This window comes from Cryptomeria japonica, chromosome 2 (genome assembly GCF_030272615.1).
Source record: "Cryptomeria japonica chromosome 2, Sugi_1.0, whole genome shotgun sequence".
Classification (NCBI taxonomy): Eukaryota; Viridiplantae; Streptophyta; class Pinopsida; order Cupressales; family Cupressaceae; genus Cryptomeria; species Cryptomeria japonica.
In genome coordinates this window covers 113,127,729-113,143,491 of record NC_081406.1, presented here as the reverse complement: position 1 = coordinate 113,143,491, position 15,763 = coordinate 113,127,729, and positions in this window count along the sequence as shown.

Here is a 15,763-nt window from a genome sequence, read left to right as displayed (position 1 = left end):
AAATCCTCTGCATAAATGATCATTACATTATTCGATCCTTTCCCATTCATACATCCATGATCTACAATGAGATCTTACATATATTTATACCAACCTGAGACCTAACCAATTAGGTTGGCCACTCAAATGATAATACAATAGATCCATTACATAATCTTAAAATAAAATCATAACACATGTCATTCTAAGGCCAAACAAACATCGTCCAATCAATAAAACTTCCCGAAAGTGCATCAAAGGATCCACCAACACATTACTGTTGGAAACCAATAACACTGAGAGGGGTAGGTGAATCAATGTTATACCAGAATAATAGATTTTAGACTTAACAAAACATTCATACACCAACCGGTATACTAGTATAAACAAAATTGAAATAAGTAATGCAACCAATAAGCCAAACACATAAATGAGAACCATAACACACAAATTTATACATGGAAAACCTCAAAGAGGAAAAACCACGGTGCGATTTGTGACCCACAATATCAATTCACTGGCCATATGAAGAGATATTAGAATATATGATGGGCTTCACTTCTATGAAGGCTTACAACCTAGAGCACACTACTCATCACAATAGGAGCCTCACTGACTACATAATAATCCAGAAAATAATCTGGAGAAGTATGAACTACCTAGTATAGCATCTCCTATGCTAGAATACAGTTTCGGTTTAAGCTCTGTCTATTCCGATTAAAACCCTAAACCTCAGTACCAGAATAACCCTTACAATGAATTCCTCACATACATAGTCTCTTTGATATATTTTGCATTACATTACATCCATATATCCATTCCACATGTCTATCCTTATTCTCTTCTTACAAAATGATCTAATCAATCTTCCCTATATATCATATACAAATTTATGCATTATGTCAACTTAAAAAGATATATATATATATATATATATATATATATATATATATATATATATATATATATATATATATATATATATATATATATATATATATATATATATATATATATATATATATATTACATGTTGGCCATAGCATAAATGAATAAGAATTAAAAAAAGTTGATGTCAAATCCAAAATGTGTCATCCTCCAATACCGATGACCAAAGAAATCTTATATCTTGTTAGTGTCGGTGTAGTGTAGAGTCTGTGAAGTGCCTATCGGTACACCATATGAAGTCAGAACCCAAAATCATGTTGCCATCAATGACAACATAATGAAACTAACCAATAGAGTGTCAATTTCAAACAATCTCCCCCTTTCGCATTGATGGCAACACTCATGTGAAAAATGGTCATGGTTTCAACTATCGGTTTCATCCTACCCTGCTCCCCCTGAGCTGAATATGCAAAATGCTCCAATACTCCAAAATTTCAAATACTCTATAACTTTGCCTAATGTATGTAACCCTTCGTTCTTTTCCACATGTGTACTACTCCCCCTTTGAAATCAATGCCCAAAAATTGTAAAAAGAATATCAAGGAATAATAACTGTACACTGAATACCTCCAAAAATGTCTTATCGGAGCTTGACCACTTTCAAAATTTTTGGGTAAGCTATCTCCAGTAACTCCACATAAGTATCCCAACTAGTTTTGAATGTGTCAGAGATAGATACAAGTCCACTCAGTAAATATGCAAGTGATTCTTTCTTATTAACTTCTGCCGGTGTGGGCTTACCAAGCATATCCATTCATTCTCTCTTATGTACACCAAGTGAATCCAATCTTGGACTCACCAAACCTCTGAGACTTATGGCTCTTCAAATGATCTTATCTCTTTCCTTTTCAAGAGCATAAATTTTATTCTCCAAGGTCAAAATTTGTCCATCAATAGATGTGGTCATTGAAATTACTCCATCAAAAGAGTTAGCAATATCTATAAATCTTGTCCTCTATCTCTTTTATCTTTTCATCTACCTTTGTTGTAAGAATCTCAGTATTGCAACATACCCTGTATATATTAGTACCTTGTTTCAAAGAATTTTCTATCAGAATTACCTTCTCCTCAATCTTTTTCTTCTCTCTGTCAATGATCCGATCAAAAGTGTCTCTCTTAGCCAATGAAATTTTCAAGTGCTAGCCGCTTAGAGATTTGCTATAATGATTGAAAATATTTAGAGATGTGTTCTATTATTACCTTAAGCTTTCTGAAAGGGCTCACTTCATTCTCAATCTTACATTCCAGGACCAATCTATGCAAAATAGTTATGGATTGATGTATAATCCCATTGTCTGTAGTTCCTTCATCAATTTCAGAGTAACCATCATCATCAGTTCTATGGGACTCATCTCTATGGTATTTTTCTTCTCAGCTAGAGAAGTGTCAATTGTCAATAATGATGTGCTAGAAATTGGTTCCCTACCGGATTCACTTATTTTCTCTTGTGATTTAACTTTTATTGCCTCCTCACTTGCATCAGTGGCTTCGCCACTCGGTGCAGTCTATGTAACTTGTTGGTATTATGGATGACTTCGTCATGTGTTACATTGGTTTTTTCATTGATGTCAACACTTATCCTTCTAAAGGTCTACATTATTGATTTTGCACTCTGGTTATATTGGTTTATTGTTTAACCGACACATTGTGTTCATCGGTAAGGTTAGTGGCTTAAGCACAGTCACTGGTATATGTTCATAGATAGGTTATATGGTTCACCAGTAAAGATGATGACTTGTTATCATCTAGAGATCATTTGGTTATATCAAAGACATGGATTAGATGTTTGGATTTGGTGTTTTTCTTATTGGTCTAATCTTATTTTTTTCAGAAGATAGGTCTAGGTTATGGACCGGTATAGGATATCATGTTCCAGATCAACACGACACATTTTGGAAATGGTTTATTGATTGGATATTGCAAATGTATTGAGGCCAACATATTGTATCACATCATGACTTATTTTGTAATTGATTTAAATGTAATATCTTTAGTGAGCCAAACTTAACATTTGGTCTTAGGTTTTGTATAAATGTAAGATCTCATTTGAGAGATGTAATCATATATATATGTAACATAGTAATGGTATGAGTGTATGTGTGAATATTGAAGATCATATGAGCAGATCATAGTGTGAATCATGCAGACATTATCTAGAGGCTGAAGGAAGGTTATGAAGTTGTTTGTCAGAGCTTCAACCGGTACTGAATCTGGCATTGCAAATGTTACTTTGAAGCAGAACATTGTTATAAGATTTAACCATCCTACTGTAGTTAGTGTGACTCCTATTTTGTGATTGAGCAGTGAGCTCTAAGCGGTTGGCCTTTCTACATGTGCAGACCCCATTTGTATACACTTACTATCTGTGGTAGTATCATCTAATTGTGGGTAAGGTTTCCCACTGTGGTTTTCCCCTTACAGGGTTTCCACATCAAAATCTTGGTGTCATGTGTTGTGGATGTTGTTTTCATTTTTGTTTCATGCATTAAGTTACATCGGTACTGATATAACAATTAATTTGTTTTACTAGAATTAAGTTTGGTTTATTGAAACTAAGTTAAGTTGGAATAATTTGTATTTGGGTTATAATTTATTGACAACTAATTCACCCCCCCTTCTCAGTTGTCCTTCTGGTTCCTAACAATTGGTATCAAAGCATAGTCCTCTTTTTGCAGAAGTCTAATAGCTTGAGGAGATCCTATGGAAACAAATATTTTTAGGTGGGGAGAATCCTAAACTTGATGGAACTAATTATGTTATATGAAAGATCGGAATGGAGACACATTTGAACTACATTGGAAGAGATATGTGGCAGGTTACAAAGAATGGCTATGCTGGTCCTACTCTAAATAACCCTCATCCACCGACATTGGCTAAAGACTTGGAGAATGATTGCAAAGAAAGAGAAGCACTTATGAGCTCATTATCAGATCAACAAATCATGGGATTATCCGATGGATCACTGCTAAAACTATTTAGGATAAATTGGAAATATTGAATAAAGGAGATACCACTGTCAAAATTGCAAAACTGGAATGTTACCGGGTCAGGTATGAAAATTTGAAAATGAAATAAGATGAAAGAATTTCCACATTTATGAAAAGAGTTAATAAAATTGTTTTAGGAATACAGTGTTGTGGAGGATCTTAAAGTGAAGATTAGATTGTTTCTAAAGTTGTAAGAGCTTTGCCACTAGCTTACAAAATGAAAGTAACTACTATTAATGAGTTGAGAACAATGCCTAATACATCAGTATCTAGAGATACCTTGGTTGGAAAACTTTCAGCATTTGAGCTTAAAGAATTTGGTCCTGCAGCTACAGTCAAGACTAATTTATCTTTTAAAGCATCATCATCATCATCTAACAAATCTGATTGGAAAGCACTTTCTGAAAATGAACTTGAAGTGAAGCACTATTGGCAAGGAAGATGCCTAAAGGTCCAATAAGAAGTAAGTATGAAGGTAAAGCACCTTTCAAATGTTTTAATTGCAATAAAATTTGTCATATAGCATCTAGATGTCCTGATAGACATGCAAGATTGACAGAGGAAGAAAAGAGAACATATAAGCCTAACCCTGAATATCAGAGATACAAATTTAAGAAAAATAAAGATAAATCATGTTACTATGCAGATGAAGAAGTTACACATGATTCAAATGAAGATCTGATAGATAATGGATGGGCATTTGTTGCAATAAAAGAAGATCAACAAACACCTATTATCAAACCAGTAGAGAAGGCACTAGCAGCAAAAATTGAAGAAAAGGATGAATGGATCATTGATAGTGGATGCTTGCATCATATGACTGGTGATAAAAGAAAATTCTTGTCATTTTGGGAATGAAATGTAGGTCTAGTAAGATTTGGAGATGACAAAACTTGTTTAATCAAAGGAAGAGGCACTATTTCTTTGGATGGTAAGCACAATACTGATAATGTTTATTATGTAGAAGGTTTGAAGCGTAATATTTTGAGTGTTGGTAAATTAGTAGAAAAAGCATTTCAGTTACAATTCAAGAATCAAAAATGCAAAATCATAAACAAAACTGAATTGGAGATTGCAATCGGTAATCAGACTAAAGGTAATATCTTTCATTTGAATACCAGTGACAAGACATGTTTGATTACTCACATTGATGAAAGTTGGTTATGGCATAAGAGACTCTGCCATGCGAATTTTGATTTCATTGTAAAGACTAGTTCAACTAAGGCAATAAGGGATTTACCTAAGATTGTGAAACCTCATAATCTGGTATGTAAGGAATGTCAAATGGGAAAGCAAGTTAGAACAACAATTAAGAGCATTTTTGAGAAATCAAATAATATTCTTGATATAATTCATACTGATTTGTGTGGTCTAGCAAGAATAAGAAGTCTTCAGGGAGATATATATTTTATGCTAATAATTGATGATTATTCTAGAATGTGTTGGGTTACTTTTCTCGAGGAAAAATCAGAAGCTTTTCAGAAATTCAAGTTATACAAGGCAATGGTAGAGAATGAAACCGACAAGAAAAACAAGTGTTTGAGATCTGATCAAGGAGGAGAATTTATGTCTAGGGAATTTAATACATTCTCTGAAGTAAATGGGATCAAAAGACAACTATCACACCCCGAACACCTCAATAGAATAGAGTTTATAATTTCAACAGAGTTCACATCAAAGGTGAAACCAATAAGACCCCTTATGAACTATGGTTTGGTCATACTCCTACTCTTAAATACTTCAAAATATTTGGAAGAAAATGCTATATTAGGAGATATGAGTCTATTGGAAAATTTGATCCTAGAAGTGATGAAGGAATATTTCTTGGTTATTCATCTAGAAGCAAGGCATATAGATGTTATAATAAAATATTGCAGAAAATCATTAAAAGTACTAATGTGAAGATAGATAAACATTTTAGAGGAGATTCAAGGTCTGTAGATTCTGAACTGATAGTTAAAATGATTATAAATGAATCAACACAGATTGCACTGGTATAGAATGTAGATCTAGTCAAACCCGCATCATTAGAAAACTCAATTGTGACTGAAGAACAACAACATGTGAATAAACCTAGGTATGTAAGATTGAATAATTAAGAGAATCAAATAATTGGAAACAAAAATCAAGGTATTATGACAAGAGGAAGATTGGCAAATGAAGAGGTATGTTTAATTTCTCAAGTTGAACTAGCATCTGTTATTGAAGCATGTCAAGATAAACCTTGGATAAAAGAAATGGAAGATGAATTAGATTAGATTGAAAAGAACAATACATGGACATTAGTTCCCTGACCTAAAGACAAAAATGTAATTGGAACTAAATGGGTATTTAGGAATAAACTTAGTGAAGATGGTGAAGTAATCAGGAACAAAGCAAGATCAGTTTGTAAAGGTTATTCTCAGAAAGAAGGAATTGATTATAATGAAACCTTTTCACCGGTAGCTAGAATTGAGGTAGTTAGACTATTTCTTGCATTTGCAGCTCATAAGAACTATAAAGTATATCAGATGGATGTAAAATGTACATTTTTGAATGGTGATCTTGAAGAAGAAGTTTACATTGAACAACCTGATGGATTTTCATTGACAGATGATAAGGATATGGTTTGCAGATTGAGGAAAGATTTATATGGATTGAAGAAAGATCCCAGAGCTTGGAATGCTAGATTGGATAAAATATCTTTTGAAGCTTGGATACACTAAAGGTAATTCTAATAGTAACTTGTATTACAAAATCACTAATGATGATATTTTGGTTATTGAAGTTTTTGTGGATGATATCATTTTTGGAGGTGAAGATGGACCGTGTAAAGACTTTGCTAACAAGATGTAGGAAGAATTTAAAATGTCTATGATTGGAGAGATAAAAAAAATTCTAGGTTTGTAGATTTCACAAATAGATAAAGGTATATTCATATGTCAAACAAAATACTTGAAGGAACTTTTGAAGAAATTTGGTATGGAAAAATCTAAACCGGTAAGTACTCCTATGACTACAACTGATAAATTGACATTTAAGGATGATTCAACTCCTATTAATCCTACAAGATACAAATCAATGATTGGAGGTTTACTGTATTTGACACAAACCAGACCTGATATAATGAATGCAATATGTATTGTTTCAATATTTCAAAGCAATCCTAAAGAAAATCATGAATGAGCAGTAAAAAGGATTTTCTGGTACCTACAAGGCACAACAAATCTTGGTTTATGGTATCCTGAGAATGATAGTTTTGAGTTGTGTGCATATATAGATTCAAATTGGGCAGGAGATGTAGATGATGGAAAGAGTAACACTGGTGGTGCATTCTTTCTTGGCAAAAGATTGATTTCAATGATAAGAAAGAAGCAGAGTTTTACATCATTATCTACAACTGAAGCAGAATATGTTGTAGCCACAACTAATTGTACTAAGGTATTATGGATTAAGAAAATGCTAAAGGATATTAAGGTAAAATGCGAATAATTGGTAACTATTTATTGTGATAATTCAACGGCAATTGATATATCAAAGAATCTGGTATTTCACTCTAAGACAAAGAATGTTTCTATTAAGTATAATTTTCTGAAAGAGAATGCTGAAGCAAATGAAGTGAGATTGGTTTATATGAATACTAAAGAGAAAATTGCAGATACTTTACAAAACCTTTTCCTAAGGCAACTTTTGAATATATCAGAGAGCAGCTTCGGGTAATTTCCCCATCAACAACAACTTATATGTTGAAGTTTGGCATCAAACTGACATGGACTCACAAAGAAATATTTTTTTCGCTTTGATGGAGGAGAGCTACTTCTTAGGGGGAGTAGTTAGTTGTATGATGTGTTCTGATATTTATTCTTAACTGCTTTGGCATTTGATGCCAAAGGAGGAGAGATATCTATGGAAAAACTTTGTACTTTGAGAGAGATGAACATTCTACTTGGAGAGATGTATTTTGGTTTTGATTTCTGGTATTGAAATATTTTGGGAGATTTTTGGTCTGTTGGTTTTTGGTATTTTGTTTTGGTACTTAGATGTTTTTCCATCTAATGTTTCCATCAATGCCAAAGGGGGAGATTGTTGGTATTATGGATGACTTCGTCATGTGTTGCATTGGTTTTGTCATTGATATCAACACTTATCCTTCTGGAGGTCTACTTTGTTGATTTGGCACCCTAGTTATATTGGTTTATTGTTGAACCAGCACATTGTGTTTATTGACAAGGTTAGTGGCTTAAGAACAATCACTAGTATATGTTCACCTGTAGGTTATATGGTTCACTAGAAAGGATGATGACTTGTTATCATCTGGAGATCATTTGGTTATGTCAAAGACATGGATTGGATGTTTGGATTTGGTGTTTTGCTTATTGGTCCAATCAGGTTGACATGTTTTCTTTTTAAGGCAAATAGGTCTAGGTTATGGAATGACACAGGATATCATGTTCCAGAACAACACGACATGTTTTGGAAATGGTTTATTGATTGGATATTGTAAATGTATTGAGGCTGACATATTGTATCGCATCATGACTTATTTTGTAATTGATTTAAATGTAATATCTTTAGTGAGCCAAACTTAACATTTGGTCTTCGGTTTTGTATAAATGTAAGATCTCATTTGAGAGATGTAATCATATATATATGTAACATGGTAATGGTATGAGTGTATGTGCGAATATTGAAGATCATATGGGAAGATCATAGTGTGAATCATGCAAACATTATCTAGAGGTTGAAGGAAGGTTATGAAGGTGTTTGTTAGAGCTTAAACTGGTACGGAATCCAACATTATAGATGCTACTTTGAAGCAGTACATTGTTACAGGATTTAACCATCCTACTGTAGTCAGTGTGGCTCCTATTTTGTGATTGAGTAGTGAGCTCTAAGCGGTTGGCATTTCTGCATGTGCAAACCCCATTTGTATACACTTACAATCTGCAGTAGTATCATCTGATTGTGGGTAAGGTTTCCCACCGTGGTTTTTCCCCTTACAGGATTTCCATGTCAAAATATCCGTGTCATGTGTTTTGGGTTTTGTTTTCCTTTCCATTTCATGCATTAAGTTACATCGATACTGATATAATTGCTAATCTATTTTACTGGCATTAAGTTTGGTTTACCGACACTAAGTCTAAGTTGGAATAATTTGTATTTGGGTTATAATTTATTGACAACTGATTCACCCCCCCTCTCAGTTGTCCTTCTGGTTCCTAGCATAACTGTCAGTTCCTCTCTAGGAATAATATCCCCAACCTATACATTAATATCTATAGGAGAACTGTCCTCAATGTTAGTATCTGGTACAATGTTCTCAGCATTAACTAGTGTCTCAGTATTTGTTTGTGCATTTGTATTAACTGATGGCTCAATTTCCACTATCTTGATATTATTAAAAATGAAGGGTGGAGTACCCATAATTCCTTTACCTTTCCCTTCAATCAGTGTATCTACAATATTAGTCTTTGTCTCTAGTGAAGTGAAGAATCATCTATCCTCTCCCAAGAAATTTATCCAACCCTTTTGTGTTTCCTTTATTATCTCAATCATCCTTCCTAACATCAGGCTAGTTATTCTATGTTTTCTATTAAAAAACTTTATGTCAACGGCCTCTATTGTCTTCTCCATCTCATCTGGAGTTATAGAAACACATATAGCTAAAAGTTCTTTCATCTTAATGTGTTTGTCTTATTGCATTGCAGATAACCTTCTAGCATCTAACATGTTGTATAGCTTTATTGGTATTTGATTTTGTTTTTCAATAAATGTTTTCTTATAGATATCTAAATATAGAAGAATTGCTTCCTCTACCTCTCTCTATTCATCATCTTCAAATGTATCATAATAAGACTTAACATTTTTCAACATCTCATCCTTAGTAATTTCATCTACAATTTTAGTTCAAGTCAAATAGAATAATGTTTACATTACCAATTTGTAGTGTCAAATCAATGTCACTCTTCTTCCTCCTTCTAGTATTACTGGATGCAATTGATGGCGTAGCCTTGGGTTCCTTCTTTTGTGCTGGTAATTTGATGGTGACCTTCCTAACCAATTGTTTCTTTGCTTCCACTTTAGGTTCTTTTGGTTTCTTCCTCACAACCCTTTTGAATGTTAATGGTGTGTTATCCTCAGGCTCAGAATCAGTAGTCACAGGTTCAATGTGAACTACCAGATCCTTTCTCTTTCTCCCTTTCTCTGGGATAACATCAATGAGTGCCTTAATGCCCTTTGAAACCTCCTAAATAAACTTTCTTTCCTTACCTTCTTTTTTTTCCCTTTTCTTTCGATTGAACTTAGTTTCAACCTCAAGAATCTTTTGTTGTGTTGTTCCACAAGGGTTTTTTGCTCCATCTATATTTGCATCAAGTAGAATTTTACAATATGCATCAAGAATTAATGCATCCACCTCATATCCTATTTCAGCTATCCAAATATTTTGAGGCTTGATTGCCTCTATGAGGGTCTCATCTTTCTTAACCATGAAACATATGTCAATAGAGTATTTCTCTACTATATGCTTATGTACTCTTATTCTAGACCTCATAGATCTCTAAAAAGCCTTGAAGTAACCCCATACCTTATCATCTCTAAGAATTACCAATCCAACAATTGATTGTTTTAGTTGTCTTCCTACCGAGATGTCAAAACCCCATTGCTTCCTTCTAGAACCAAGAGTATCATTAAAAAAGTATAGCATTAAGCAAACTAACATATTTTTATACTGGAAAGTGCCCTTCTTCTCACCTTTAATCTTCCCTAAATTGATCAATAACTCCTCAAGCATCCAGTCACAAATACCTAACTTGATATTTTCTCTCATCATCCTATAAGCGGCCAAAATACATGAACTTGAAACTGAATTCAGCCAATTAGACTGAGTTACCTTGTAGCCTATGATCATGTTGTCAAAATTTATGTCGGTGTTGGTGATGGTGCTCACCTTCATCGATCTCTTGTCTGATGTGGCATTAGTGATCTTCCTTACGAAGTCATTTGATACTTTCTTATCTAGATGTTTCCCTACCATTGGAAAACTAGTAATTGCTCAGATGACTTCCTTAGTGATTTTGTAGGGTCGGTCTAGCCATATAAATTCCCAATGTACTCTTCTCAATACATATCTGACTATCTCGTCCTCAAACTTTGAATATCCAAAGTATTAGTGAACCCTAGATCTTCGATGTGTTGATATGCCAATTTGAATTTACCATATTCTCCCATGAGTTCATTCATATACATCCCCTTGATCTCACAAGTGCCTAAGTCCTCTATATGACAATGAATATAGGCCCTAACATCTTCTAAATATACCACTTCCTCCAGGATGCAAGAACACACTCCAATTGAATCTTCCTTGGTAGCCACATGTGGATAGCATTTGAAAATTAGCTTGGGGCAGTCCTTAACTTCTACTATAGTTGGATTTGTAACAAAAATAGGAGTAGAAGATGATCCTGATTCCATGATTCAAGAAAAATGCCTTTAGAAAACTATCGGTGAAGACCTCTAACAAATCCTTCTAGATGTCAGTGTGATCGCTTAAGAAGAAATTTGATCACCTTTGAATAGCCTCTGATCACACTAAATCACTCTGAATTTCTCTGAATTTGCTCTGAATGCTGGGTGAATAACAATGAAGTGTAATCAACCTTTTATCCATCGAGAAAACCCTAATTTTTTGTTGACAAAAATTGACTGTCAATGAATGATACCGGATCTCACTCTAAATATATCAATGTCAGATAATCCTCTCCAATATCTGGAACATCTTCCAGAATCTCCTCCAGGGGCATATGCATCATCTTCCATGAAATTTGCCTACCCATAAGGCATCTTCCTTAGTTATCAGATGAGCTCACTGTCGGTGCAAGAGCAACCTCTTCTGCTAGATAGGTAACCGGGACATTCCCATCTAATGATTGTTATTCAGTCTTTCTAACCCATCTCTGAGTATGATCTTTCTAGAATTCATTAACCTTGTCTTTTTCTTTATCATTTGATCCTCCATTGCCAATTGATGAATTTCTTCTTCTATAGAACTTAGCAATATGTCCAACTTCATTGCATGCATAACATGTAATATTGTTCTTTTGAATTGCCTTGCTAAAACCAATGAAATTTCTTGACCTACACTAATTAGCCATATGTCCAAATTTTCCACAAGCATAGCATTTTAAATTCATTATGCAATCTTTTGTCTTATGACCAATTTTATTGCATTTAGAACATTTACCGGGAGCAAAGTCAGGGTTCTGATTTTCTCTGTTTCTACATTACCTAACCATGTGTCTAAATCTATTGCAAAGAAAACATCTACCATTGAATTTATAAGAATTGAATTGCCTTACCAGTGCCTTATGGTTTTGATCTTCATTAGCAAAACCAAAACTCTATCCTTTCTCAAATCTAGGTCCACTGGAATGTCCAATCTACCTCTATCTCTTCAGTAACGCATCAAGTTGTGTTGAGCTGATCTTGAATTTTTCTTTATACTCACTTGCACCAGCTAAGTCATCTCTTAGTATTATCATTTTTCTTTCAGGATCTTTCTTATTGCTCTGGGATTGTACCAAATTAGTCCTCAATATCTCATTTTCATGAACCAACCTACCACATTCTTCAATTTTTTTCTTTAGGGATACAACAATATTTTATTCCTTTTTCTTTTTGTCCTCAATATTCTTAGGAATCCTCATAGTCATAGTTTCCATTTCATTCTTCATAACCATGTTCTCCTGACTCAATTTCTAACATTGTTCCTTTCTCCTAGCTTGAATAGATGATAGTCTCTCTTGTAGTACAAGAATAAATTCTTTAGCAGAATTCAACTCATCTTGTAGCTTTAAGTTCTTTAATATTTCAACATCATAATCTTCAAGTGTAATCTCAAGTTGTTTCTCCAAAGCCATATTCAATGATTCCATTTTTAGGATCTTCCTCAAGCTGTTAAACTTCCTCAGAGGCACAAGGATCTAATACCAATTGTTTGAAACCAATAACACTGAGAGGGGGGTGAATCAGTGTTATATTGAAATAGTAGATTTAAGCCTTAATAAAACATTCATATACCAACCGATATACAATTATAAATAGAATTGAAAGAAGTAATGAAACCAATAAGCCAAACACATAAATGAGAACCATAACACATAGATTTATACGTGGAAAACTTCAAAGAGGAAAAACAATGGTGGGATTTGTGACCCACAATATAAATTCACTGGCCATATGAAGAGATATTACAATATATGATGGGCCTACACTTGCAAGAAGTCTTACAACCTAGAGCACACTACTCATGACAATAGGAGCCTCATTGACTACATAACAATCCAGACAACAATTGAGAGAAGTATGAACTGCATAGTATAGCATCTCTTATGCTAGAATATAGTTCCAGTTTAAACTCTATTTGTTTCAGTTAAAACCCTAAACCTCAGTACCAGAATAACCCTTATAATGAATTCCTCACATACATAGTCTCTCTGATATATTTTGCATTACAATACATCAATATATCAATTCCACATGTCTATCCTTATTCTCTTTTTACAAAATGATGTAATCAATCTCCCCTATCTATCCTATACAGATTTATGCCTTATGTCAGCTTACAAAGATATGTACAATATCATATTACATGTCAGCCATAGCATAAATGAATAAGCATTAAAACAATTTGTTGATGCTGGATCCAAGATGTGTCATCCTCCAATACTGATGACCTTTACTATACCATGTCAGTTTGCATTGCCGGTAACCAAAGAAATATTTTATCCTGCCAATGCAGGTGATGGTGTAGAGTCTATGAAGTGCTTGTCAGTACACCATATGAAGTTGAAACCCAAAAGCATGTTTCCATCAATCACAACATAATGAAACCTAACCAATAGAGTGTCAACTGCCAAAAGTTACATGAAAATCGGTCCATAACCTAGATAACATCAGACCTAGATTAGATCCACACATGCCAAAGAAATGACACCAATTAGTTGAGGCATGAACACAATCACCATAAGTATCAAAAATACCTTCTAGAAGTTGCACCAACACCACTTATGCATTACATCAAAGATCTTCAATAAAGCTCTATCGGTGAAACCCTTACCGAAACAATAAAGCAGGCTTACTAGAACATGAGATAGCATCTAATCATCAAGTCACTACCAACTGACTGAAACATACTTTAGAAGCATATGAACCATCCATATAAACTTATTCCATCATCTAGATCATACTGGTGACAATCAACTAATAATCTTCCCAATCCAATACTTCTACGGGAAGCCGATAAACAACCATAACAGAAAATTTTTGTTGGCATTATTGGATGAATTGACTATGTTTTGCATTGATTTTTTATCATTTATGTCAACACTAGCTAATATGGTTGGTTACTGATAGACAGGTTTTGGTTACCGGTAGAAGATCTAGTGTTATCGGCAGAAGAAACTATCTGTTGGATACTTTCGACATGTTTGGATCAGTGGAATATGTTGATTTCATATGTTATATGCTCCATGAGAATTTTTTGGTTAGTTGGTATTGGTTTGGTAATAGGATTCTATCATACACTCTGAACCCTTACCAGCACTAGTTTAATCCTTTACTAGTGGAGCTTTCATTAAGGAATCATGACAGGATGCATAAGTGATGTTGGTGCGGCTTCTAGATGGATTTTAAGATGCTAAACATGTTCTTTGATTGTGCTTCAACTACTTGAAGACATTGCTTTGGCGTGGTGGACCCAGAATTGGTCTGGTACCTATCTAGGTTATTGACCAGTATCATGCTAACGTGTACTCTACACGTTACCGGGATGTTTCGAGATGATTTATGGTTTTTTTATTATTGTTTTGATCTTAAGCTGACATGACATATAATTGTCATAAGGAATTATGTAATGATCTTATTGTAATATCTTTTAGGTGGCCGACCTAAATGGTTTAGGCCTTAGGGTTTGTATAAATAAGAGGTAGAAACTCTTTATAGTGTATCATGGTTATGAAAGGTCATGGTCAAGGAATGTAATAAGCAAATATTGTAATATCATTCAAGCAGAGGAGTTGGTCGATCATTGGTAATCAAATTGGTTTCAAAAGAGGATTTAGTCCTCTGGTGTTGAGCTTAACCATGACTATGATCAGGCAAGGTAGATGTTATCTTTGGCAGTTCACTTTATTGGATTGTTGTCCATTTATCTTGAGTTGGTTTTAACCTCTATAGTCAGCGTGACTATTTTGTAATGAGAATTATGCTCTAGACAGTGTGCTTTCTTGCATGTGCAGGCCCCTCATTGTATCACATACTTTATGCAAAAGTATCATCTAGCTATGGGTAGGTTTCCCACCATGGTTTTTCCCTTTCTGGGTTTTTCATGTACAAATCATGGTATTATTTGGTATGGTATCTTTGCATTGATGATCTAGCTAATTGCTAATTTGTATTGTTTACCGGTATCTATTTCTATCAACATTTGTATGTCCTTTACCGGTACTTGATTTGTTTAAGGTTGTATTGTAGATTAAAAGTCATAATTTATTAACAACTGATTCACCCCCCCTCTTAGTTGTTCACCAGCTATCCTAACAATTGGTATCAAATATTTAGTCCTCTTTTGCAGAATCTTAACTGCTTGAGGTAGATCCTATGACAACTGACACTTCTAATCCATTGACAACTATTTTCAAAAGAGAAATCCCTAAGCTTGATGGAAAAATTTATGGGATATAGAAAATTTGAATGGAGACTCATCTTAGATATCTTGGCAAGGATATTTGGGAGATCACTGAGAAAGGATATAGACCTTATGATCTAGCATCTGGCAACCTTGCTCTGATAGACTTGGATAAGAATATTGA